This window comes from Capsicum annuum, unplaced genomic scaffold, assembly GCF_002878395.1.
Source record: "Capsicum annuum cultivar UCD-10X-F1 unplaced genomic scaffold, UCD10Xv1.1 ctg79956, whole genome shotgun sequence".
Classification (NCBI taxonomy): Eukaryota; Viridiplantae; Streptophyta; class Magnoliopsida; order Solanales; family Solanaceae; genus Capsicum; species Capsicum annuum.
The window spans coordinates 314,411-321,567 of record NW_025890577.1 but is presented as its reverse complement, the minus strand read 5'-3'; the positions used below and the strand labels follow the sequence as shown (position 1 = coordinate 321,567).

Sequence of the window (7,157 nt, the reverse complement as noted above, 5' to 3'; positions counted from 1 at the left end):
ATCTCGACAGGGACCTCTTCATAAGACAGAGAATCCAAGATACCCAAGCCCTCTGAAGGAACCACCCAAAAAGTATCACCAAGACACTTCCTTAACATAGATACATTAAATACCTGATTAATGGAGCTTAAACCAAAAGGCAACTCCAATTCATAAGCCAAATTGTCAACCCTCCACAAATCCTATATGAACAAACAAATCGGGACTGACCAACTTAGAAACGAACTTTGCACCTTGCAACTGATAAAATAAACTATCTATCCTTAGAAGAGGATACTTCTTCTTGACCGTTACCTTATTCAACTACAGATAATCAATGTACATCTGAAGGGAACCATTATTATTGCGCATGAACAACACCAGTTCACCCTATGGGGATACACTAGGATGAATAAACTCCTTATCCAGAAAATCATTAAGCTTTTTCTTAAGTTTCCTCAACTTAGTCAAAGCTATTTTATGAGTAATAGATATTGGATGAGTGTCTGAAACAAAATTAATACCAAACTCAATCTCCCAATATGTAGAAACACCTGGAAGATCACCTGGAAAGACCTCCAAAAACTCAATTACCACCAAAATCGAGTGAAAAGAAGGACCCTCTAAGTTAGAATCTTTAAGTCAGACCAAGTGAAAAAGACACCTTTTGGAGATTAATCTCCTACCTCTAAGATAAGAAGTAAACCTTCCCCTAGGAGTTATTGAACTACCCTCACACTCTATAACTGATTCACCAGGGAACCTAAAGACAACCTTACCAGTCTAATAATCTACAGATATGTAACAAGAGTCTAACCAATCTATCCCAAAATAATGTCAAAATCCACCATATCTAGCTCAAATAGATCTATCAAGGTCTTGTTGCTATCAACTAATACCACACACACCCTATAGACTCTTTTAGAAATAGCTAAGTCGCCTACCAAGGTAGAAATAGAAAAAAGATCCAAAATAACCTTAGGATCAAAACTAAAACATACAACAACATACATGGTCACATAGCAAAGAGTGGACCTCGAATCAAGCACATAATACACATCATGAGAAACAAATTGTAATGTAACAGTAATGAGATCAGGTGATGCCTCTGATTCCTACAGAGATGCAAGAGCATACAACCTATTTCGGCCAGTATTAGTACCAAAAATAAGAGAAGACACCAAAGTCACACCACTAGGAACAGGAGTAAAAGATGAAGTAATCGGAGCTTTGACCGCTATTAAAACACCCTTACCAACCAGAAAGTTTTTGAGTATATAGCTCTAATGACCATATTTAAAAGATTTATCCCTCACTTTATCACAAAAGCCCTGAGCAAGACACCCACAGAACCGGCAAGGAGGACACGAAGAACCCAACTGTGCCCGACTTGCCTGAGATTGGGCACCTTGTGCCCAGAAAATATCAACACCTTACAGACTCCTATCACCCAATTATTTCAAGGAAGGAGCGCTAGTAGTAGAGAAGGAACCAAAACACTCCCACTTCTTCTTTAGCTATTTGCCGCCATCCGACCACCTTACTGCTGAGAACCACCCTACTTAGAGAACCTTCTCCTCTTACCCTATCTTCCCCAAACTTTTTGTGTTTCCTCTTTTCATCCTCAACCTACTGTATGTTGACAATGAACCTCAAAATATTCATATGCTTAATCAGCAAGGCAGTCTTGTTTTCAACGATCAAATCTCTAGGTAGCCTAGAAGTGAACTTTCTTATCCTCTTTCTTATAATAGACACCAACTCTGGAGTATACCTTGACAGCTGATGAAACTTCAAGGCATATTTCTTAACAAATATTCTTTCCTTCTTAAGATTCACAAATTCTTTCATCTTAACTTCTCTCAGCTCTTAAGGAAAGAATCTAGCAAGAAAAGCATTAGAAAAGTCCTCTCATAAGGATAAATCCTCAAAAATGCCGTAATCCCTATCCAATTCCTCGTACCATTAGTATGCAACATCCTTGAGCTAATAAATTACAAAGTTTACCCCTTCCATATTCGTGGCCTGCATCATCCAAAATATCTTCTCCATTTCATTCAAGAAAGCCTGAGGATTCTCCTTCCCTTTACTCCAGTAAAAGTAGGAGCATTCATCTTTATAAACTAGCAGACCCTGGTGGCTTCAACAGATAAAACACCAGATGCATCCCGCTTAGCCTGAGTAATAACCAACTGGCAATAGTATAAATCAATTGCCAAAATTCTGCATTAGTTACCTCACCTTAGGGAGGACTAGTAGCAACCCAGGGAACTCCAGAACAATCAAGGATAGGACCATGAGATCGATTATGATCTCCACGTGTAGAGTGTATCCCATCATCATTATCCCTAGATAAGATAAAAGAATTTGCTTGTGTTGCAGATCGTCGAGGCGTGATATGAAAAGTGAACAAACAAGGATTTGAGAAAATTCCAGGACTTAGACTCCAAGCTTGAAAATAGAATACCAAGAAAGTGAGAAATTCCTAAATGCCTTGTAGCCTCTCTCTTATGAGTGTGGCACACTACACACCCCTAAAAAGGACTCAACCAGGCATGGATTTGTGAACTCTCAATTAACTATGAACTTGACCATGATACCAACTTGCACTACTAAAAATTACCCCTATTGCAATGAATTTTTTGGCAACGGTTCCAGAAACGTTGCGATAGATGGTCTATTGCAATAGTTTTAACCGTTGCAAAAAGATTTTATTATAGTAGTTCTATAACTGTTGCAATTGATGGATAACCGTTGCAATAGGGTGTATTATAGCAACAGTTTCTTGAACCATTGCCATAATGTCACATATGACAACACTTTTAAAGAAAAAAATCTATTGCAACGTTTTCATTTTTCCCACCCTATTATTTACAAAATCTGCTAAAAAAATTTAAAATATATAATAAAAATGAAAAAAATGTGTAAACAAAATGTTTCACTCTCATCCTTACTCTATCACACTCAGTTTACTTCTTTACTCGATCATTGTCAGTTTGGACTATGAGCACCGGTTCCGATCGTCGCTCTGACCGTCATTCCGACCACTGCTTTAATTTACCATAGCAAACAGATAAAAATTAGTTAAGCAGCCAAATCTACTAGCTTAATCCTAATAGTAAATGGTACTATTCTGTATTGTCTATTGGGTAGAATTAAATTCCCATAAATTTATACCTAATAGTTTGCCATTGTTAGGGTTCTTTTTTTAATTGTTAGGGCTCCTTAAGTAATCCTACACAAAAAGGATATTTCAATTCTGATTTGGTAGTCAAGAGTTTTAAAGTCTTAATAACATTAGTCAATCCTCTATTAGAGTTTTTGTCCTGCAATTCACTCTATGATTTTTACGGTTTGGTCTTGCTTCTATATGGTCTAGATCTGATCGATCCCTTCGAAAATAGTGCAGGAATTAATGATGGATTTTCCATATGTGGTGGTGATTTTGTTAAGTTTAATAGTGATCCAAGCAAATTAGGTATGGTAGCTTGATGGCATCTTCTTGTCAGATGAGATACAAAATTCAGGAGCAACCCTTCAATCATGTTGTAGAAATATATACAATGCTCCTTCTACTGACCTAGGTTATATTTTAGCTCGTTCATGGATAACATATTCTAATATCATGTATGTACCTTGTGGAAGTGAGTCCCCTCTTTGTGGGACTACACTAGGTATGTTGTTGTTGTGCCTTGTTGACGTGAGAGCTGCACGTGGGGTATTTCTATATGATGTTTCATGTATCAATATCACAAACATGTACTTTAGATTCAGGACCTTAAACTGAAAATCTAATGCTCCTTATAATGACCTAGGTTATATTTTAGGTCGTTTGTATTTTGATATTTTATCTATATCTTGCGAAAATGTGAGCTGCAATTGGGGTATAAACGTGTACCAGCATCTTAATGGGCCCCAAAGTTAGGTTTTATCCTCGCCTATAAACCTTTTGTCTTATGCTAAATATAATCAGTTGTGAAAATAATCTTCTCTTTGCTTTCTTTTGTAGGCATGTATTTCTCGATATTGAATTAATGTAGTCCTTTTGCATCTCAGCGGATCCACATGTCATTTGGAAAATGATCGTAAAGAACAGGCTCTATATATTTGTACAGCACTGATAAAGGTGAGTACAGTTCAAGCATAATTATAATAACTGGAACATTTAGGAGAAGGGTTTGCATTACTAACCAAAATAATATATTTGTGGCAGTACAACTTTGCAAATTTCTCCAATTCGGATTATGTGAAAATAGGAAAAACTTCTCTGAAGTTCCAATTAATCAATCAGCACATAGATTTCTCCTTTGCACTGTTTACAGGCAGGTTGTCAAATGATAGTAAATCAACTGATCTCTATGCTTCATCTTGTTCTCTCTTTTTCCCTTTTTTGTCCCCACCCCAAATTTCTTCTTTAGGTTTTCATTTGTTATGTTCAAGTTCTAATCATATTGCAGTTGAATTCTACATGTATTTGTTATAAAGGAAATGTGAACAGACTAAGTTGTATAGTGATTTCCAGGCAGAGCGTGATGGTTCGAATGAGTATAGTAATTATCAGCCGGGCTCACTGAATACAATAGACCAACTCATCAATGACCTTAAAAACATTGACATAGTTTTCCATATAGAAGACATTACCTATGCCAATGGATACATATCCCAATCGGACCAATTTACTGCACAAGTGGAACCCATTGTATCAACCGTACCCTATATGATTGCAAAGTTCGCATCCTTAAAAATATTGTGATTAAGTTGTAATCATGGCTTTTGTAGTTGTACATGTGCACATTTTCTAGTTGTTCCTTGAACAAGAAGGTCTTGCTTGGTTTTAGTTTTCCGGTCAATAGTGAATGAAATAAATTGTTTTTTTTTGGTTGGTCGTGTTTCACTTTTCACAAGTTTGAAACACTTTAGAAGTTATAGATGAATATGTTGAAGTTTGATTATTGAAAAACAAATGAAGAAATTATTTTGGGATGGTGGAAGCAAGAAATAAGTAAATTACATTCCAACGAAAGTTTATTTTTACTCTGTTCAATGCAACTGAATCTTATATATTAGGAATGTGCTTCAGCAAATATATAGAACACCCTCTTCAGTTAGCTTCTTACATTTTGATATGACCTTGTGTACATATTCGACAGATTATGGCGTGTTTCACTTTTGCATAGCAAACAGTGAGAAGATTGGAGAGAGGGATCTGAGCAATACAGATTTATTGATCATTGTCTTGCATCAGTAGACAGACAGAAGTAACCTTCGCTGATATTTGCTGCTCATCAAGTTCTTGGTTACTCTTTAGACAAATGGTATGGCTTAGAAGGCTCATTTGAGGAGCCCATGGGAAGGGAAATCTTGCAGAGGCTTTGGCAGAATTATAAAGTGGATATCGCATTTTATGGTCATGTCCATAACTATGAAAGAACTTGTCCCATTTACTAGGTAAGGATTTCTACGTATTCTTTTCATCGTTGAATCATACAAATTCCTTTCTGAAGTCCAACCATATTTCTGAACTGTAGAGAACTCAGTACTAGAAATAACACCCATAGTTGTGGCATAAGTAAAGGCAAAAACATAAAAAGAAATTGAAGAGCAGCTAGTTGCATGTGATCCATTATCCATTACTACAACATATGTCCATTCTCATTGTTCTCACTTTTCTATGATGCAGAACCAATGTGTGAACTCAGAAAGATCACACTATTCTGGTATTGTCAATGGAACAATCCATGTTGTTGTGGGTGGCGGAGGGAGCCATTTATCAGAATTCACTCCAATTAATACCAGTTGGAGACTTTACAGGGATTACGAGTGGGGGTTCGTCAAGCTTACAGCATTTAATAACAATCAAGGTCTGTCTTCTTTTCTTCGTCTTCTCGCCCTTTCTTCTTCTTCTTCTTCTTCTTCTTTTTTTGTAGAGTTGAAGGTAAGACACGAAATAAAATGTCAATTCATTTGGATACACCATTAGAAGTTTAATCTATCAGGTGAATTGTATAAAATTCCAAGTCTTTTAGTAACCTCTTTAAAAAATATTTGTAGCTGATGTGACAGTTACTAGTTTGATAACGTATGACAACAATATATATGAAGTAAACACATGAAAAGTATAGATTTATCAACTTGTTAGCATTTTCTTTCTAGGCAAGTGGCTTATTCAGGATATAGACAATGAGATTCTTCATATAAAAAACAGAACACTAGTGGGATTTTTCTGGGAAATGTTGGTGCCTTTCTTCTCACTTTGCTCAAAGTAAAAACCACATGGACACTTTTGACAGAAAACATGGAGACCCCATGAATAGCTACAGAAAAAGTCTGTGCAAATACAGAATCTTCAAATGTTTTGCTTGCACTAAACTCTCGTATCAACTGCACTGCATCTCTGACCATTCCTTCAATTTCAGCTGGCATGCTTGTATCTCCTTCGTTTATCCATTTTTTAATTCCAGTATTATTCATTTCTTTAGTGACTTAAATATGTGTCATTTAAGTGCTAATTGAAATTATTTTTCTCTTTCTGTAGATGTTCAAAATGGAGGAGGAGAGGAAGAAAGTGATGAAGAAATTGACCTTGAAAAAATTTCGATTTGTTGATAGATGTTGTAGTATTGATCTTTTTTATATTGAATTTTGTGAAACTTATCGCCACTCGAACTTGATACTTTATGGGAAAACTAATGATCATTTGACACATTTTACTTTTGGATTTAGATTACTAGTTTGTTGGATATTTTAATTTGAATAATTATTAATGAAAGATTTTGCTATGATGTGTATTAATATAATTTTCTCTCTCTCTATATTATAATTGGTATTTGAACTAACTACAATAATAGGTGACAAAACGTTGAAATAGATAGCAAAAGATTCAAAAATTATTGTAATAGGTGTCAAAAATCGTTGTCATAGGTAGTGAAAAACTATTGCAAATGATCAATAATTGTTGCCAAAGGGTTATTGCAACGTTTTTTTTATCGTTGTAATAGAGTCTATTGCAACGGTTCTTAACCGTTGCAATTCAACCTATTGAAATGGTTCTTTATCGTTGCAATAAAGTATATTGCAACAACTCCTAACCGTTACAATACACCCTAGCCGTTGCAATACACTATTGCAATGGTTTCGAACCGTTCCGATAGATAATTCAAACCGTTTCAATAGGAGTT

The 7,157-nt window shown here is 35.6% G+C and overlaps 1 pseudogene; it reads left to right on the top strand.

Moving 5' to 3' along the window:
* Positions 1-3,604: 3,604 nt before the first annotated feature.
* Positions 3,605-6,938, top strand: LOC107841401 (annotated as a pseudogene).
* The last annotated feature ends 219 nt before the right edge of the window (positions 6,939-7,157 follow it).